Below are 21,569 nucleotides of genomic sequence, written 5' to 3'. Positions count from 1 at the left end.
GGAGCATCTGTACTCTTATTTTATTTTAATCTCTGATAAAGTACACATTTATTCGGGAGAAGGGCGGAAAACGGCAGCCCAATAGTATAGTATTAAAAAACATCGAACATGTAATGATGATATCGATCAACCATGCTCGAATATATCTTGGCCTCCGTGCGAGCCCGTCTGTGTGTTCTCGCTCCTCGTCTCTCTCAAGGAACGGCGGGTTGGCCATTTTGCCGTCAATTGAGATTGGTTTGCTCACACTCCGGTCCCACATGTCAGTGATATGCCAAGAGGAGGTGCGTTGACCGACTGGCCATACGCGTACTTGGTTTTGCACCTTCATACTACTCCTCCCTCCGTCACAGTTTACAGGGCGCGCTTCATTCTGATGCATTTCTCTCAATGCATTTCCACCACCAGAGAGACTTTAGATGCGTTTGGTTTAATGCTCAATTAATTAGGGCGTGGTAACCGCAATCAAGTCCACAATTTTCTCTCGATGTACTACAGAGTGGAGTAAGTGCATGCATGTGTGTACCCGGGGTGGAAGCACTGCATGCATGTATGTACGCATTATTTCCTCTAGTAATAGACGCCGTGCTATAACTACCAATGCTATTTTTCAGGACGATCGCTAGTCGCCTTGGTCCCAGAGATTTTTTTTGAAGCGCGCTCTATAAACAGTGACAGATGGAGTAGTATGAGTGGATTCAAAGAAGAGTGTATTGATGGTTGCTTCTTCCGAGCAACTTACAGTGGGAAAGGTGGGGCTTATGATTTGCCTGCTCATTACTCACTATTAATGTGGCGCAATGACCGAGCTGAGTCTCCCATGCGATTGTGCACTACTCCCTCGGTTCTTAAATCTACTCCGGAGTATTTGTCTTTCTAGAGATTTCAACGAGTGACTACATACGAAGCAAAATGAGTGAATCTACACTCTAAAATATGCCCATTTGAAATTTGTGAAAAGACAAATATTTAGGAACGGAGGAGTATAATTTTGTGCATGGCACATGGACCCGGATGCTGAAGAGGCTTCTGGCAATGCTATCAAGCTTCCAGCATTTGTTTACATAATTGACATACTATACAAATAATTTTCCAGCGACATGAAATTGTACAACGCTCTGAGCTTTCAGCTTTTGTTTCGTGTGTCTTGCCATCGATGCTCTTTCGGAAACAATAAAAACCTAACTTCCTTGCTAATGCATCTCAATGATTAGCAGATCAGAGCTAATATTTACATCACAACTAAAGACAAAGTTGTGAGAAGGTGTTAAATTAAAATTGATCCATGCTTTCATTGGCAGCAGCATCCCCCTAGCTCTGTCTAAATCAATATGCCATGTTGGGAAAAAAAGTAGCTGTCTGGAGCATGCAACATTCCGATCATTTTGTGCAATTCCACTAAAATAGAGCTGAGCATCCCTGTTCCAAAGATATTAAGTGTGATTATGATAATAGAGGACTGCTGATGAAACAATAAACACACAAATAGAAGCCGGTCACCTTTGCAGTCTCTCTTAAGACTAACTAGTTGGAGAAGATTAGGCTCGGAGTTGGATGAGGAGGATGGAGCAAAACCAATCTCCCTTTGTGCAGTCGCACTGAAATGTAGAGACGTTGCTCGTGTGACATTTTAGTACAACTGCACAAAACACTCTTAAGAAAAAAGTGATTTGTGCAGTTCACCAAAAGGTCGCAATAGCAACGAGGTGAAATGGATAGCCCTGTTTGCAAACAAGAGGTAGAAAGGAAACAATTACTGGCCAATAACAGTTGATGACACATGCGACAACAAAAAAGAAGCATATTCCTTGTCCTAAGGGAAGATAACAACACGGTTGTTTTTGTCTAAAACGGTGTGAGGACGAGATTGCAATATGGAAAGTATGCCGGACGAGCTACGTTTTGGGCAAAGAACTATGGAAGATCCACATGCAAGATTTTCCACATGCAGCGACGTGGGAAGACGGGCAGTGGAGCAAGGCCGGAGGGGATACCTGGGGGTCGTCGGGATGTAACTAGGTGAGCGGCGGCGGGCGGGATCTGCCCATACTGCGGCAGCGAGCAGGTGGCGTAGGCCCTACCGCGCCGGAGCTTGGTCAGAGAGAATGGCGGGTACCGCGGATCGGGACGTGCTGCCTCGGCGCCGTCGAACGGAGAAACGATGCACATCCTCCCTTTCCGCTGGCGGACGGGATGCGGCCGGATCAGTGACCAACAGTGAGAGAGAGAGAGAGAGGCCACCGCCGCCTTGTGTGAGATACTCTGAAGAGAGACAAACCCAGGCAGGCAGGCTCCATTGTATATAGTGGAGCGGACTACCTTTTTCTCCATAAAAATCGTTTTATATTCTGTGTACATGCCATTGAGTGATATAACTTTATTTAAAAATAACGCGCCAACACATCAAGTTGAACTTTGTTTCGTGCACGCGTGGTACACGACCTCCATAGGTAAACAACCGCTACACGCGTTCAAATTAGCATGTGGGCTTCCATTTCGTACAGAAATGAGCTCCACCGTGTACCCGTGCGGGTGTGGCTGGGCACGAAGCATGGGGACATGCACCTATTCTCTTCGTGTACGTACACCACCTACGTGGGGTTGTGTGAGAGAGATACAAACGTAGAGAGATATGGTGTGTGGGTTCGTGAGTGTTTTTTGGGGGGGGGGGGGGGGTCAATCAAAAAAATGTAACATATGCAATGTGTGTGAAATAGAGTCCTGGATATATCATATATATATAGAGGGGGCGATCCACGAGAAGAGAGTGGAGGTATCATTGGCTTGAGGTATCCATAGAATCGAAGAGAGGGATGATGTGTGTGTGTGCGCGCGCGCGATCGATAAAGAGTGCCATCGAATTTGTGTGTGCCCACGTCAAAGATATAGAGTGGCTGGCCCACTGGAACGTGAGAGGGGACAGGTGCAATTTGTCTCTGTGGCATGGATACCTACCTACAGCACTCGACTATCGGTGTGTGGTGGGGGGATGCCTAATTAACTATAGAGGTACAATGGCTGGTATATGTGTGGAGGAGGAGAGAGGCCTACCTTATGTATTAAGGGAGATCGATCGGCATCCATGCATATGTGTAGGAGAGGAATAAGGTTGGGAGAGAGACAGAGCTAGAGTGTTGGAGGGGGTGGTAGTGGAGTTGCTTCTAACAAATGGTGGGAGAGGCTTGCTAGACAAACGGAGGGCACGCCTGCAATATCAATAAGAGAGGGGATGGCTGCCTGTCTATGCACGTGCGTGTGAGAGACGGGTCAGGAGGCATGCACGAATGATGAGGGGGACGATATGGCTGTGGTAAGCAGACGTAACTACATAGGAAGATCGATCGTCCTTTGTCAGAGAAAGGGGAGACATAATTTGTGAGGTACGTCGATCGATGGGTGGGGGAAAAATAGTTAAAGTGTACCTAGGTATATGTAGGGAGATCGATCGGTATACATGCATGTATGTGTTAGAAGCAAATAAGGCCCTGGGAGAAGGATAGAGAGAGAGAGGGATGCATCTAGGAGGTGGTGCGAGAGGCATACTATATCGAGGGGGAAGGAGTGTGCGAGTACGAGATCGATGAAAAGAGTGGTGGGAGTGAGGCATGGACGGTGAGAAGAGAAGAGGGGAAGCTTGTGTTTGTGGTTGGCACACCTGGCTAGAGAGGCATATCGATTGATGTGTGCCGTAAAGAAGGAGCTGGGGGGCCTACACACATCGTGGGTGAACGACCTAAAGTGAAAAGACGAATTTACGCGATGGAGCTAGAGAATGCTGAGGGAGGGTGAGAGGGATGCGGGCGTGTGCATGCACGAGATAAAGTTAGCGCTAGCTACAAAGATAAGAGGATTGTGTGGGTGTAAAAGACGAATAGAGATCATAATTCATTATAAAAAGCGAATTCGGATATTTGAAGAATTTATCATAGTGTTTTAAACAGACGCATGCGTGAATATATATAACGCGATACACATGGTGTGGTTATGAACATGTTATACTACATATAATATATTTTTATCTCTACTCTTATTAAAAAAACATTGTTGTTGATGATGGTGTGCCTGCCATCCTGCAATATAGGCCGTCTGATTTATATCTGACGGATAGGAAGGAAACTATGGCAATTTTGAAAAAAGATACCCACACCCCTCTCCATATTTGCAAATTAGGCCTCCCCTTGATCATGTTGATGTTCTGTGGAATGCATGTGCATCTTGCTAGTACTACGTATAACATATAGAACATTGACCATAATTTGGGCTAATGTGTGGCTTTTGCAGCTCAGGTCTAAATACTTGTCATAATGTAGGGGGCGGGGCACTATACTATGTGTGATAAACACGGTGTCCACGTATGGAACATGGTTTAGATTATGAATATATAGTTAGTACAACAAATGTACTATTATTTGAAATCAACATCAAGTGTATTCAAAAGATAGAATTCGAGTTCATGTAGTACACATAGTTCATATCTATCTCTATAGTAATCATGTGGTGTGTTATTAAGGTAATACATGAATGATGGTTGAAGTTGGCAACAATCATGATTGTAGATTTGTTATTGAAATAGAGAAACGAATTCAAATTTAGTTCGAATTGCAGCGGTAGTATAGACATTTGGAATGCGCTAAAATGTTGGTATGAGTAGGTTACATGCATTATACAGGAAGCGAAAAAAATTAATTGGACATAACATGGATTCATACTCCCTCCTTCCATCTATATAGGGCCTAATGCGTTTTTAAGACCGCCTTTGACTATTGACAAGATTAATAGTACATGACATGCACAATGTGAAAATTATATCATTGAAAGCTCCTTTCACACATGAATTTAATGGTGTGCTTTCTGTAAGTTGCATGTCATATATTATTGCTCTATTATTTGGTCAAAGTTAGCCTCGAAAAACGCATTAGGCCCTATATATATGGAAGGAGGGAGTAGCTTTGAATAGCATTTGTATAGTAAAACGGGACAAGACTCTCTCTTTGTGTGGTGTGAATAGTTTTATTTTTTTCGTTTTTTTCGTTGAGGGAAGTGCGAATTGATTTGGTACGTATAAGTACGGTATTACACATTAGGCTTGTCCCAAAAATTCAACCCGCACCTTGTTACATCCCGAAAATTCAGATATCGTGCTCCCAAAACTGGCGCCTTCACAACCCGCACCTTGCTATCCCGAAATTACAATGCGCACGAAAACTCCCTCCAGCTGCCAAATCCCGACACGCGAAATCCCCCTTCTAACCCTGAGCCGAAAGGGCCGCTAGTTCAAATCGGTGGGGGTACTTTTGTAACACACCCTACATTTTGGACAAGCGCGTCCCTAAGTCATGGTTCCCCCTCCCATCGCCTCCTTTTCGCCATTCGAAATCCCAGGCCGCCATAACCTCTCCGCTCCAGCCGCGAAACCCCACCCTCCTCCGTCCGCCACCTCACCGCTGCCCAGCCGGAGCCTCTTCCCCGACAACGTCGTCCACCGCAACAGCTCGACGTCCCTCATCCACCTCCCCGGATGAGGATCCGTCGTCCATCTCGTCGTCCCGCCAGTTTAGCCGCCCCGTCCTCCACCTCCAAGGAGCTGCTCCGATGATCGCCTCGTCTATCGCGGCTGCTCCATCCCCACAGCGCCGCCTTAACCTGCTCCACCGAAACCGCATCATCCTCACTGACTCCTCAGACGAAGCCGAGGCCTACTCGGCGCCGCCAAAGAGGTTGTACACTCATCGCATCGCACCTTATCCTTAACTCGACCTCCCATGGAGCGGCTACCTCGAAGCCGGCGCCGTGGGTGACATCTCCACGGCGACTCTCCCCCAGTGCGAGGCCCTTGCGGCGGCGGCGGCCATACCAGCCGGATCTGCTGCTGCTGCTTCGGCTCTCGCTCGCTCGCCCAGCTGCTGCTGCTCCGGCTCTCGCTCGCTCGCTCACTCGCCCAGCTGCTGCTGCTCCGGCTCTCGCTTGCTCGCGCTGCTGCTGCTACTCTGGCTCTCGCTCGCTCGCGATGCTGCTGCTGCTGCTCTCCCCCTCGCTCGTGCTGCTGCTCTGCTCCGATTTAGCTACACTTCAGTCGACTGAATCGAGTTTTGGGTCAGTCGATTTTCTGGGGATGGGGGGGGGCTCGCCGGAGTTAAGGAAAAACTACCTACAGCGGGGAGGGGGCTCGCTGGAGAGGTACCCCACTATCTATCTTAGGGTTCTGGGTGGGGGCGGTGCTCGCCGGCGGTGGGGGCGCGGTGGTGGGGCGGTGGCGTGGGGATCGCCGGAGAAAAAGCTTGGCGTGGGGGGCTAGAGGGCTGGCCGGAGCGGCGGCGGACCGGCGGTGGGGAGTTGTTTCGGGGCGGCGAGGCAACGGCGGACCGGCGGTAGGGAGTTGTTTCGGGGCGGCGAGACAGCGAGGTGGCGCGGGGTTCGGTCGGTGGTGGCTGGCAGCTCAGGGGGGGTGCAGGTTGAAGATGAACTGCAGGCCCTCCGTAAACTATCCCATGTGAAGTGCCTCTCTGCTACCATTGCGTTCAGTTTCAACAGTAACATTTAGATTCCATAGTAAATTTCAGTTTCGACAGTTAAGTTCAGAGTCAACAGTGTTTACCTCATCTGTTGTAGTCAGGTGGTTTTTGGTGATGTAAATTTTACATCTATCACTTTTTGGTAATGCATTTTACATCATCTATTGGAGATGCTATTGGAATCCCACTTGATATTAACGATGTATGTCTTGTGCTGCTTCAGCTTTGACGTCTTACGGCTCACTAGAGCTGCTCCAACGACGGAACGATCCATCACAACAGAGCAGTGCCCTGGACGCCGTCTACGGATTCCTTAGATCTTCCTCCACACCTCCGGCAACCACCTCTGCCTCAACTTCTTCAGCGACCAACCGAATGATGCTGAGGTCGACACGGCTACAGCAAAGAGGTTGTACACTTGTCGCATCACTTATTACTCTAAATTCATGTCGATCCATTAGGGCTATTTTGGTTCAACGGAAAAACATAGCAATAGGAAATTTTCCTATGGCACTCTACTATTCAATTATTCATGCATTTTGTTGAAAGGAATGGAGCAAAACATCCATCTAGACCTACTTTTCAAAATCCTATGCATGAAAACAAGACCAAGTGCATTAGTGGCAGAATAACGGACCATAACTAACCGAATTCTAGAAATGAGCCCAAGAATAAATGGGCCCTTAGAAGGCCGAAAGTTAACACGGGCTGGAAACGGCCGACGGAATAATGGGCCGTTAATGGGTATAAAGCGATACATTGTTCATTATGGGCCAGTTTCATCTCGGGCCTTTAATGGGCCAAGAGTTACAAAGGGCCTCATATGGGCCGAAAGACAACATGGGCCATACATGGGCCGGAAGTTACAACGGGCTGGAATCATATTGGACGGTCCAGATGAAGCTACTGGGCTTAATTCCGATAGGCCGTAACGGGCTGGGAATTAGATGGCCGTAAATGGGCTATATATGAACATGCCATTAACAGGCTTTCCGTGGGCCGGCCCGTTACCTTTTGACTAAGTCAAACGGGCCGGCCTTTTCACCGGAATGGGCCTCTGCTGGGCCGTGCCACGTGTCGACGTATCATAGGCGCCTCCTGTCCAATGAGTGGATGACATCTGTCCCAATGGTGAGCCAACACGTGTTTCCTCTGGCCAATGAGAATTTTACACGTGGAAAATCCCCATTGATCCGGGCTGTTATCGGGTTATCGGATCCAAAACCGGACCCGATAGCTTAAGGCGACCTGTTACGGTGGATGCCACGTGTCGGTCACCCTTGACGAAAGCACTTCTATGATGCGCGATTTATCGTCATGGAAGTGGACACTTCCATGATGATAATTTTGGTAATGTCATGGAACACTTCTATGACAACACAGGTATGACTATCTTGATTCTGTCATAAAATCGTCATGGATGTCATGCATGAAAGAAAACGTGAGCTACTATGACAAACACGTATCATCACGGAAGTGTATTTTTTTGTAGTGCATATAACAATCCCTCCACATGCACGAAGAATCACTCCAAAGTTCCTATCGCGGAGAACATAAGATGAAATTGCTTGTAGGGTATGAAACCACCTCAAAGTTATTCTTTCCGATCAATCCACTGAGCTATTCCTATAAGTGTCACAAACAACCCTAGAGTTTGTAGTAAAATAACACCACATGACACACATCAATCAACCCTAATGTCACCTAGATACTCCAATGTCACCACAAGTATCCGTGGGTCAATTATACGATATGCATCAAACAACTTCAGATTCATGATATTCAATCCAACACAAAGAACTTCATGAGCATCCCAAGATTTCTATCGGTGAAAGGAATATGAAAACACGTACCAACCCGTATGCATAGATTACCCCAATGTCACCACGGGAATCCGCAAGTTGATAACTAAAACATACATCAAGTGGATCAACAGAACATCCCATTGTCACCACGGATATCCCATCGCAAGACATACATCAAGTGCTCTCACATCCAAAGATTCAATCCGACATAACAAAACCTCAAAGGAAAAGACTCAATTCATCACAAGGAAGAGAGGGAGAAACACCATATGATTCAACTATAGTAGCAAAGCTCGCGGTACATCAAGATCGTGCCAAATCAAGAACACAAGAGAGAGAGATCAAACACAAAGCTACTGGTACATACCCTCAGCCTCGATGGTGAACTACTCCCTCCTCGTCATGGAGAGCGCCGGGATGATGAAGATGGCCACCGGTGATTGTTTCCCCCTCCGGCAGGGTGCCGGAACGGGCTCCCGATTATTTCTGGAGGTTTTTGGATTTATAGGTGTTGGCGTCGGGGACAAGTCAAGGGGGCCCATGTGGCGACGACAAGGCAGGGGGGCGCGCCCTCCACGCTTGTGGATGCCTCGTGGCTCCTTTGGTCCATCTCCGATACTCCGTGGGATTCTTTTGGTCCATAAAAAATCATCGTAAATTTTCAGCTCGTTTGGACTCCATTTGGTATTCCTTTTCGGTAAAACTCAAAAACAAGGAAAAAGCAGAAACTGGCACTGGGCTCTAGGATAATAGGTTAGTCCCAAAAATAATATAAAATAGCATATAAATGCATACAAAACATCCAAGATGGATAATATAATATCATGGAACAATAAAAAATTATAGATACGTTGGAGACGTATCGAGCATCCCCAAGCTTAATTCATGCTCGTCCTCAAGTAGGTAAATGATAAAAACATAATTTTTGATGTGGAATGCTACCTAACATATTTATCAGTGTAATCTTCTCTATTGTGGCAAGAATATTCAGATCCGTAAGATTCAAATAAAAAGTTTAATATTGACATAAAAACAATAATACTTGAAGCATACTAATAAAGCAATCGTGTCTTCTCAATATAACATGGCCAAAGAAAGTAATCCCTACAAAATCATATAGTCTGGCTATGCTCCATCTTCATCACACAAAATATTCAAATCATGCACAACCCCGATGACAAGCCAAGCAATTTTTTCATACTTTTGATGTTCTCAAACTTTTTCAACTTTCATGCAATACATGAGCGTGAGCCATGGACATAGCACTATAGGTGGAATAGAATATGGTGGTTGTGGAGAAGACAAAAAGAAGGAGATATTCTCACATCAACTAGGCGTATCAACGGGCTATGGAGATGCCCATCAATAGATATCAATGTGAGTGAGTGGGGATTTCCATGCAACGGATGCACTAGAGCTATAAGTTTATGAAAGCTCAAAAAGAAACTAAGTGGGTGTGCATCCAACTCGCTTGCTCACGAAGACCTAGGGCAATTTGAGGAAGCCCATCATTGGAATATACAAGACAAGTTCTATAATGAAAAATTCTCACTAGTATGAAAGTGACAACATAGGAGACTCTCTATCATGAAGATCATTGTGCTACTTTGAAGCACAAGTGTGGTAAAAGGATAATAACATTGCCCCTTCTCTCTTTTCTCTCATTTTTTTATTTTGGGCCTTCTCACTCTCTTTTTTTGGCCTCTTTTTTTTCGTCCGGAGTCTCATCCCGACTTGTGGGGGAATCATAGTCTCCATCATCCTCTCCTCACATGGGACAATGCTCTAATAATGAAGATCGCCACACTTTTATTTACTTACAACTCAAGAATTACAACTCGATACTTAGAACAAAATATGACTCTATATGAATGACTCTGACGGTGTACCGGGTTATGCAATGACTCAAGAGTGATATGTATGAAAATTATGAACGGTGGCTTTGCCACAAATACTATGTCAACTACATGATCATGCAAAGCAATATGACAATGATGAAGCGTGTCATAATGAACGGAACGGTGGAAAGTTGCATGGCAATATATCTCGGAATAGCTATGGAAATGCGATAATAGGTAGGTATGGTGGCTGTTTTGAGGAAGGTATATGGTGGGTGTATGGTACCGGCGAAAGTTGCGCGATACTAGAGAGGCTAGCAATGGTGGAAGCGTGAGAGTGCGTATAATCCATGGATTCAATATTAGTCATAAAGAAGTCAATACTTATTGCAAAAATCTATTAGTTATCGAAACAAAGTACTACGCACATGCTCCTAGGGGATAGATTGGTAGGAAAAGACCATCGCTCGTCCCCGACCGCCACTCATAAGGAAGACAATCAATAATAAATCATGCTCCGACTTCATCACATAACGGTTCAGCATACGTGCATGCTACGGGAATCACAAACTTTAACACAAGTATTTCTACAATCAACAATTACTCACTAGCATGACTCTAATATCACCATCTTTATATCTCAAAACAATCATAAGGAATCAAACTTCTCATAGTATTCAATGCACTTTATATGAAAGTTTTTATTATACCCCTCTTGGATGTCTATCATATTAGGACTAAATTTGTAACCAAACCAAATTACCATGTTGTTTAGAGACTCTCAAAATCTATACCAATATTAAAAGACCCAGTGAGGCAGATCCAACAGATCTCGGCCATCCATTAGCATTAATTCGACAGTCCTTGTTGTCCTAATGGTGAGCAACTAAACACGTTTAGCACTAGAGCAACTGATAAACTACTCCAAAAGAGAAAAGTGAAGATCAATGAGTAGTCGAATTATTATGTAACTATGTGAAGACTCCCTAACATTTAAGAATTTCAGATCTTGGGATATTATTCAAACAGAAAGCAAAACAAAATAAAGTGACATTGCAAGGATAGCACATATCATGTGAATAAGCAAGAACTTAGGCTTAACCAAAACTGACCGATCATTGTTGAAGAAGAATGGTGGGATGCCAACCGGGGAATCCCCAAGCTTAGATGCTTCAGACTTCTTAAAATATTAACTAGGGATGCATTGCGCGTCCCCAAGCTTGAGCTTTTGTGTCTCCTTAATTCTTCCCATATCACGGTTTCCCTAAATCTCAAAAACTTCATACACACAAAACTCAACAAGAACTCGTGAGATAAGTTAGTATAAATCCATGCAAAATCTTATCATTTTCTACTGTAGAAAATCACTAAAATTATAATTTGATATTGCATACTAAATACCTTTGCATATTTAATACTCCCATCCTCAAATAGAATCATTAAACAAGCAAACATATGCAATCAATGCAAACATAACAGCAATCTGTCTAAACAGAACGGTCTATAAAGAACGCAAGAGGAATCATACTTTCCTAACTCCAAAAATTCTAAAAAATTACCACACCATAGAAAATTTGTTGTTACTCATTGTGTAAAAATTTCAAGATTTTATCATGTTCTGACTATTCACAAATATTCAGACAATGATAGAAAACTTTCTGTTTTCAAAACAGCAACATATAGACTTGTAAAATAAGCATGGTAAAGGCTATACTTGACCTTTTAATTGAACTAATAGATAGAAAACATGTCTCTGAATGCAGCAAGCAAATATAAACAAAAGAGAATGACGCTCCAAGTAAAACACATATCATGTGGTGAATAAAAATATAGCCTCAAGTAAATTTACCGATAGACGAAGACGAAAGAGGGGATGCCATGTGGGGCATCCCCAAGCTTAGGCTCTTGCCACTCCTTATTCCATAGTCCATCAAATCTTTACCCAAAACTTGAAAACTTCACAACACAAAATTCAACATCAAATCTTATGAGCTTCGTTAGTATAAGAAAATAAATCACCACTTAGGTACTGTTGTGAACTCATTCTAAATTCATATTGGTGTTATATCTACCGTATTCCGACTTCTCCATGGTTCATACCCTCCTATACTACTCATAGATTCATCAAAATAAGCAAACAACACAATGAAAACAGAATCTGTCAAAAACAGAACAGTCTGTAGTAATCTGGAAACTTCGTATACTTATGTAACTCCAAAAATTCTGAAAAATTAGGACAATCTAGGAAATTTGTATATCAATCTTGTGTAAAACATTCAGATCAAAAGCACTTCCAGTGAATTTTCAAAATTCCTGGACTGAGAGAAAAAGTTTCTGCTTTTGCACAGAATCAAGTCAGCTATCATCCACACTATCCTAAAGGTTTTACTTGGCACTTTATTGAAACAAAAGCTATAAAACATGATTAATATAGTAGCCTAATCATGTGAACACACAAAAACAGTAGGTATAAATGTTGGGTTGTCTCCCAACAAGCGCTTTTCTTTAATGCCTTTTTAGCTAGGCATGATGGTTTCAATGATGCTCACATAAAAGATAAGAATTGAAACATAATGGGAGCGTCATGAAGCATATTACTAGCACATTTAAGTCTAACCCACTTCCTACGCATAGGGATTTTGTGAGCAAACAACTTATGGGAACAAGAATCAACTAGCATAGGAAGGCAGAACAAGCAAAACTTCAAAACTTTCAACACATAGAGAGGAAACTTGATATTATTGCAATACTTAAAAGCATATGTTCCTCTCTTATAATAATTTTCAGTAGCATCATGAATGAATTCAACAATATAACTATCACATAAAGCATTCTTTTCATGATCCACAAGCATATAATTTTTACTACTCTCAACATAAGCAAATTTAGTCTCCTTCATAGTAATGGGAGCAAACTCAACAAAATAACTATCATGAGATGCTTGATTGAGATAATCAATTTGAACATTAAAATCATGATGACAAGTTTCATGGTTACCATTATTCTTTATAGCATACATGTCATCACAATAATCATCATAGAGAGCAACTTTGTTGTCATAATCAACTGAACCCTCTTCCAAGATAGTGGATTCATCACTAAATAAAGTCATGAACTCTCCAAATCCACTTTTATCAATATTGTGAAAAGATTCAACACCCTCCAAAATAGCGGGATCATTACCTAGAGTTGACACTCTTCCAAACCCACATTCATCAATATAATCATCATAAATAGGAGGCATGCTATCATCATAATAAATTTGCTCATCAAAATTTGGGGGACTAAAAATATCATCTTCATCAAACATAGCATCCCCAAGCTTGTGGCTTTGCATATCATTAGCATCATGGATATTCAAATAATTCATACTAACAACATTGCAATCATGCTCATCATTCAAAGATCTTATGCCAAACATTTTATGAACTTCTTCTTCTAACACTTGAGCACCATTTTCATTTCCATCATTTTCACGAAAGACATTATAAAGATGAAGCATATGAGGCAACCTCAATTCCATTTTTTGTAGTTTTCTTTTATAGACTAAACTAGTGATAAAACAAGAAACTAAAAGATTCAATTGCAAGATCTAAAGATATACCTTCAAGCACTCACCTCCCCGGCAACGGCGCCAAAAAAGAGCTTGATGTCTACTACGCAACCTTCTTCTTGTAGACTCGTGTTGGGCCTCCAAGCGCAGAGTTCTGTAGGACAGTAGCAAATTTCCCTCAAGTGGATGACCTAAGGTTTATCAATCCGTGGGAGGCGTAGGATGAAGATGGTCTCTCTTAAACAACCCTCCAACCAAATAACAAAGAGTCTCTTGTGTCCCCAACACACCCAATACAATGGTAAATTGTATAGGTGCACTAGTTCGGCGAAGAGATGGTGATACAAGTGCAATATGGATGGTAGATATAGGTTTTTGTAATCTGAAAATATAAAAACAGCAAGGTAACTAGTAATAAAAGTGAGCGAAAATGGTATTGCAATACTTGAAAACAAGGCCTAGGGTTCATACTTTCACTAGTGCAAGTTCTCTCAACAATGATAACATAATTAGATCATATAACAATCCCTCAATATGCACGAAGAATCACTCCAAAGTTCCTATCACGGAGAACATAAGATGAAATTGCTTGTAGGGTACGAAACCACCTCAAAGTTATTATTTCCAATCAATCCATTGAGCTATTCCTATAAGTGTCACAAACAGCCCTAGAGTTCGTAGTAAAATAACACCATATGACACACATCAATCAACCCTAATGTCACCTAGATACGCCAATGTCACCACAAGTATCCATGGGTCAATTATACGATATGCATCAAACAACTTCAGATTCATGATCGGAGAATCGAATATGAAAATGCGTACCAACCCCTGTGCATACATTACCCTAATGTCACCACGGGAATCCGCAAGTTGATAACCATAACATACATCAAGTGGATCAACATAACATCCCATTGTCACCACGGATATCCCATCGCAAGACATACATCAAGTGCTCTCACATCCAAAGATTCAATCTGACATAACAAAACCTCAAAGGAAAAGCCCCAATTCATCACAAGGTAGAGAGGGAGAAACCCCATATGACTCAACTATAGTAGCAAAGCTCGCGGTACATCAAGATCGTGCCAAATCAAGAACACGAGAGAGAGAGAGATCAAACACATAGCTACTGGTACATACCCTCAGCCCCGAGGGTGAACTACTCCCTCCTTGTCATGGAGAGCGCCGGGATGATGAAGTTGGCCATCGGTGGTGGTTTCCCCCTCCAGCAGGGTATCGGAACGGGCTCCCAATTGGTTTTTCATGGCTACAGAGGCTTGCGGCAGCGGAACTCCCGATCTAGGTTTATTTCTAGAGGTTTTGGGATTTATAGGAGGTGTTGGCGTCGGGGACAAGTCAAGGGGGGCCATGAGGCGACGACAAGGCAGGGCGTGAGCCCTGGGGGGCGCCCTCCACCCTTGTGGATGCCTCGTGGCTACTCTGGTCCATTTCCGATACTCTGTGGGCTTCTTTTGGTCCATAAAAAATCGTCGTAAAGTTTCAGCTCGTTTGGACTCCATTTGGTATTCCTTTTCTGTAAAACTCAAAAACAAGGAAAAAATAGAAACTGGCACTAGGCTCTAGGTTAATAGGTTAGTCCCAAAAATAATATAAAATAGCATATAAAACATCCAAGATGGATAATATAATAGCATGGAACAATCAAAATTATATATACATTGGAGACGTATCAAAGTGTTCTCCCCAAGTATGCACCGTTGCGAAAGTTCTTCGTTTCGAGACACCACGTGATGATCGGGTGTGATAGGCTCTACGTTCACATACAACGGGTGTAAGACGGTTTTGCACATGCAGAATACTTGGGTTAAACTTAACGAGCCTAGCATGTACAGACATGGTCTCGAAACACTAGAGACCGAAAGGTCAAACATGAGTCATATAGTAGATATGATCAACATAGAGATGTTCACCATTGATGACTACCCATCTCACATGATGATCGGACATGGGTTAGTTGATTTGGATCATGTATCACTTAGATAAACTTGATAGTTTTGCATATCTATGTTGTAGAGCAATAGCTCGTGATATAGCTCCTATATATTTTGAAATGTTCCTAGAGAAAACTAAGTTGAAAGATGATAGTAGCAATGATCCAGACTGGGTCCGTGATCTGAGGATTATCCTCATTGTTGCACAAAAGAATTATGTCCTTGATGCACCGCTAGGTGACAGACCTATTGCAGGAGCAGATGCAGACGTTATGAATGTTTGGCAAGCTCGATATGATGACTACTTAATAGTTTAGTGCGCCATGCTTTACGGCTTAGAACCGGGACTTCAAAAATGTTTTGAAAGCCACAGAGCATATGAGATGTTCCAATAGTTGAAATTGGTATTTCAGACTTATGCCTGTGTTGAGCAGTATGAGACCTCTAAAAAGTACTTTGCCTACAAGATGGAGGAGAATAGCTCAGCCAGTGAGCATGTGCTTAGAATGTCTGGGTACTACAATCGCTTGAATCAAGTGGGAGTTAATCTTCCAGATAAGATAGTGATTGACAGAGTTCTCTAGTCACTATCACCAAGTTACTAGAACTTCGTGATGAACTATAATACGCAAGGGATGACGAAAACAATTCTCGAGCTCTTCGCGATGCTGAAATCAGCGAAGGTAGAAATCAAGAAAGAGCATCAAGTGTTGATGGTTAACAAGACCACTAGTTTCAAGAAAAAGGGCGAGGGAAAGAAAGGGAACTTCAAAAAGAATGGCAAGCAAGTTGCCACTCCCGTGAAGAAGCCCAAAGCTAGACCCAAGCCTGAAACTGAGTGCTTCTACTGCGAAGGAAATGGTCACTGGAAGTGGAACTGCCCCAAATACTTGGCAGATAAGAAGGATGGTAAAGTGAACAAAGGTATATTTGATATACATGTTATTGATGTGTATTTTACTAGTGCTTGAAGTAATGCCTGGGTATTTGATACCGGCTCAGTTGCTAAGATTAGTAACTCAAAACAGGAGTTGCAGCATAAACAGAGACTAGTTAAGGGCGAGGTGACGATGTGTGGTACATCTCCAACGTATCTATAATTTAGGAAGTATTCATGCTATTATATTATCCATCTTAGATGTTTTATATGCATTTATATGCTATTTTATATGATTTTTGGGACTAACCTATTAACCTAGAGCCCAGTGCCAGTTTATGTGTTTTCCTTGTTTTTGAGTTTTACAGAAAAGGAATACCAAACGGAGTCCAATTGACGTGCCAATTTTTGATGATTTTTTATGGACCAAAAGAAGCCCCTGGAGTAAAAGAGTTGGGCCAGAAGAGTCCTGGGCTGTCCACGAGGGTGGGGGGCGTGCCCACCCCCCTGGGCGTGGGCCCCTGCCTCATGGACGACTCGGAGACCCCCCCTGACGTGAAACCAACGCCAAAAATTCCTATAAATAAAGAAACCCCCAGAAAATAACCTAGATCGGAAGTTCCGCCGCCGCAAGCCTCTGTAGCCACGAGAAATCAATCTAGGCCCTCTCTGGCACCCTGTCGGAGGGGGCCCTCATCACCGGAGGCCATGGAGGAGGATCCCAGAGGGGCCATCATCGCCATGAAGGCCAAGGACCAGAGGGAGAACCTCTCCCCATCTAGGGGGGAGGCCATGGAGGAGGAAGCACAAGGGGGAGAAACTCTCCTCCTCTCTCTCGGTGGCGCTGGAGTGCCCTCGGGAGGGGAATCATCGCCATGGTGATCGTCTTCATCAACACCACCATCACCATCCTCATCTATTTTACGCGGTCCACTCTCCCGCACCCCGCTATAATCCCTACTTGAACATGGTGCTTTATGCCACATATTATGATCCAATGATGTGTTGCCATCCTATGATGTTTTGAGTAGATATCCTTTGTCTTTGGGTTGATTGATGATCAAGATTGGTATGAGTTGTATGTTTTATTTTGGTGCTATCCTATTGTGCCCTCCGTGTCGCGCAAGCATGAGGGATTCCCGCTGTAGGGTGTTGCAATACGTTCATGATTCGCTTATAGTGGGTTGCTAGAGTGACAGAAGCTTAAACCCGAGTAAGGGAGTTGTTGCGTACGGGATAAAAGGGGACTTGATGCTTTAATGCTATGGTTGGGTTTTACCTTAATGATCTTTAGTAGTTGCGGATGCTTGCTAGAGTTCCAATCATAAGTGCATATGATCCAAGACGGGAAAGTATGTTAGCTTATGCCTCTCCCTCATATGAAATTGCAATAGTGATTACCGATCTTGTTAACAATTGCCTAGGACAATTCCGCACACCGATCCACCATTATTCCACACTCGCTATTTATAATATTTAGTAATATATTCTAACTTTATGATAACAACACCTAATTTTATGTTTTAGCTCTCCGATATCATGCAAAGTTATCCTCTTCATACCCACAACGTAGTTTTATTTCTCGTTTCTAGTTGGAAGCAAACGTTCGGTGTACGTACAGTCGTATCAGTGGCAGATAGGACTTGAGAGAATATTGATCTTACCTTTAGCTCCTTGTGGGTTTGACACTCCATACTTATCACTTCCACCATTGGGAATTGCTACGATGATTCCTTGCACTTGGGGATTATCAAGCTCTTTTCTGGCGCCGTTGCCGGGGAGCAATAGCGTGGGGTTGATATTCTCGTGTGTGCTTGTTTGCTTTCTTCACTAAGTAGATTTTGTTTTTCCTTTTTGTTTCTGTTTAGTTGTGGGTGAAACATACAAAAAAATTAAAGAATGAAAATACAAAAAAATACTTGCCTTTCATGCCTAAAAAGTTTTTCAAAAAGAGAAGTGATTGGAAAGTTATGCATTGAAGAAGTGAGGGTCGACCTTGAGCACTTGAGTTCATGCTCGCGGAAACAATGTAGAATTTTTCATGGAAGTTTCTCTATAAATAATTATCCCCTTGTGTATATCCATTGTATTATAAAAATAATGTGCCAAGCTTTGGTTTTAGGATGATTAGATTTCTTGTTTACTATGTGCAGAACAAAAACAGAAACTTTGGCTGTAGCGCGTGATTTTACATTTTTTACTGGAAGGTCAAATGGGACTGAAACTTTTTGTACATTAATTCTGTACAAAATTTTCAAATTTTAACATTTATTTCATAATTTTTGGAGTTACAAAAGTTTACTGAACTTCCAGATTACTACAGACTGTCCTGTTTTTGACAGATTCTGTTTTTCGCGTGTTGTTTGCTTATTTTGATGAATCTATGGCTAGTATCGGGGGGTATGAACCATAGATAAGTTGGAATACAGTAGGTTTAACACCAATATAAATAAAGAATGAGTTCATTACAGTACCTTAAAGTGGTAGTTTGCTTTATTACACTAATGGATCTCACAAAGTTTTTGTTAAAGTTTTGTGTGGATGAAGTGTTCGAAGACGAGGAGCTATCAATATGAGAAGAATAAAGAGAGGCAAGAGTTCAAGCTTGGGGATGCCCATGGCACCCCAAGTAAATATTTCAAGGATACTCAAGCATCTAAGCTTGGGGATGCCCCGGTTGGCATCCCATCTCTCTTGTTCAACAATTATCGGTATACCTCGGTTTTTGTTTTGTTCACATGATTTGTGTCATTTGTGTTTTTATTTTTCTTTAAGAACCATGATAGCATGAGATGTCCCTTCATCAATTTATAGAATGACTCATGTGCTTCACTTATATCTTTTGAGTATGACCTTATAGAATGCTCTTTGTGCTTCACTTAAACCTTTTGAGTATGGTTTTATAGAATGCTTCGTGTGCTTCACTTACATATTTTGAGCTTGGATATTGGTTAGTCTATATTAACTGTAGAATGCTCCATGAACTTCACTTATATATTTTGGAGTATAAATAATACTATCATCTAAAGCGGGTTTGGAAAAGTGTCAACTTTAGGAATTAGTGATCCCACTATTCCGAATAAGAAGAATTTTTGCTTATATGGAGAGTAGTAAAATTTCTATGCTTGTAGATCATGAAAAGAATGATTTATGTGATGGTTATATTGTTGAACCAATTCATGATGCTACTGAAAATTATTATGAGGGAGGAATACATGCTTGTAGGAGTTGCAATAATATCAAGTTTCCTCTCTATGTGCTTAAAGTTTTGAAGTTATACTTGTTTTGCCTTCCTATGCTAGTTGATTCTTGTTCCTATAAATTGTGTGCTCACAAAATCCCTAGGCATAGGAAGTGGGTTAGATTTAAATGTGCTAGTCATATTCTTCATGATGCTCTCTTTATGTTTTCAATTCTCATCTTTTATGTGAGCATCATTGAAATCATCATGCCTAGCTAAAAGGCATTAAAGAAAAGCGCGTGTTGGGAGACAACCCAATATTTACCCTTATTGTTTTTGCGTGTTTACATGATTAAGATACTGTAGTAATCATGTTTTATAGCCTTTTGTTTCAATAAAGTGCCAAGTAAGACCTTTGGGAAGACTTGGGTGAGAGTTAATGTGATCTTGCTGTAAAAAACAGGAACTTTGCGCTCACGGGATTAGCTACCATTTTTTACAGAAGAGTTCTTTTGAGTTGATTCTTTTTGAAGAAGATTAATAGACAAATTACTCACTCCACCAATTTATCTCATAATTTTTGGAGTAGCAGAAGTATGGTTGCTGTTCAGATCATTACAGACTGTTCTGTTTCTGAGAGATTCTGTTTTCATTGCATAGTTTGCTTGTTTTCTAGTTTACATGAATAAAACCTTCTATGGTCATGCACCCAATGTGAATGGTTTATTGAATCTCGATCATAGTGATACACATATTCATAATATTGATGCCAAAATACACAAAGTTGATAGTGATAGTGCAACATACTTGTGGCACTGCCGTTGAGGTCATATTGGTGTAAAGCGCATGAAGAAACTCCATGCGGATGGACTTTTGAAATCACTTGATTATGAATCATTTGATACTTGCGAACCATGGCTCATGGTCAAGATGACTAAAACTCCATTCTCCGGAACAATGGAGCGAGCTAATGACTTATTGGAAATAATACATACCGATGTATGCGGTCCGATGAGTATTGAAGAACGCGGCGGGTATTGATAACCCACAAGTATAGGGGATCAGTTGTAGCCTCTTTCGATAAGTAAGAGTGTCGAACCCAATGAGGATCTAAAGGTAGAACAAATATTCCCTCAAGTTCTATCGACCACCGATACAACTCTACGCATGCTTTATGCTCGCTTTACCTAGAACAAGTATGAAACTAGAAGTACTTTGTAGGTGTTGTAGGATAGGTTTGCAAGATAATAAAGAGCACGTAAATAAAAAGTAGGGGCTGTTTAGATAAAGAAACAACTAAATTAGTTTTAGTAGAGAGATTTTTGTCACAGGAAAGTTATTTGTCCCTAGGCAATCGATAACTAGACCAGTCATCACTATTGCAATTTTATATGAGGGAGAGGCATAAGGTAACATACTTTCTCTTCCTGGATCATATGCACTTATGATTGGAACTCTAGCAAACATCCGTAACTACTAAAGATCATTAAGGTAAAACCCAACCATAGCATTAAAGTATCAACTCCTCTTTATTCCCATACGCCATAACCCACTTATCCGTGTTTGTGTTTCTATCACTCACGCAACGCAGACAATAAGCAAACCATGAACATATTGCAAACCCTACAGCGGAGATCCCTCACGCTTGTGCAACATGGAGAGCACCATAGGACAACACCAATAATAAAACATGCAACTCAAACCAATCACAATCATCAATGAACCCATAGGACAAAACAGATCTACTCAAACATCATAGGATAGCCATACATCATTGGGAAATAATAGTAGATAGGGACTCCCACTGTAGATGTGGTTTTATACCTTGATGAATTGGTACCT

The sequence above is a fragment of the Aegilops tauschii genome, chromosome 1, assembly GCF_002575655.3.
Source record: "Aegilops tauschii subsp. strangulata cultivar AL8/78 chromosome 1, Aet v6.0, whole genome shotgun sequence".
Lineage (NCBI taxonomy): Eukaryota > Viridiplantae > Streptophyta > Magnoliopsida > Poales > Poaceae > Aegilops > Aegilops tauschii.
This window is presented reverse-complemented; position numbering follows the sequence as displayed.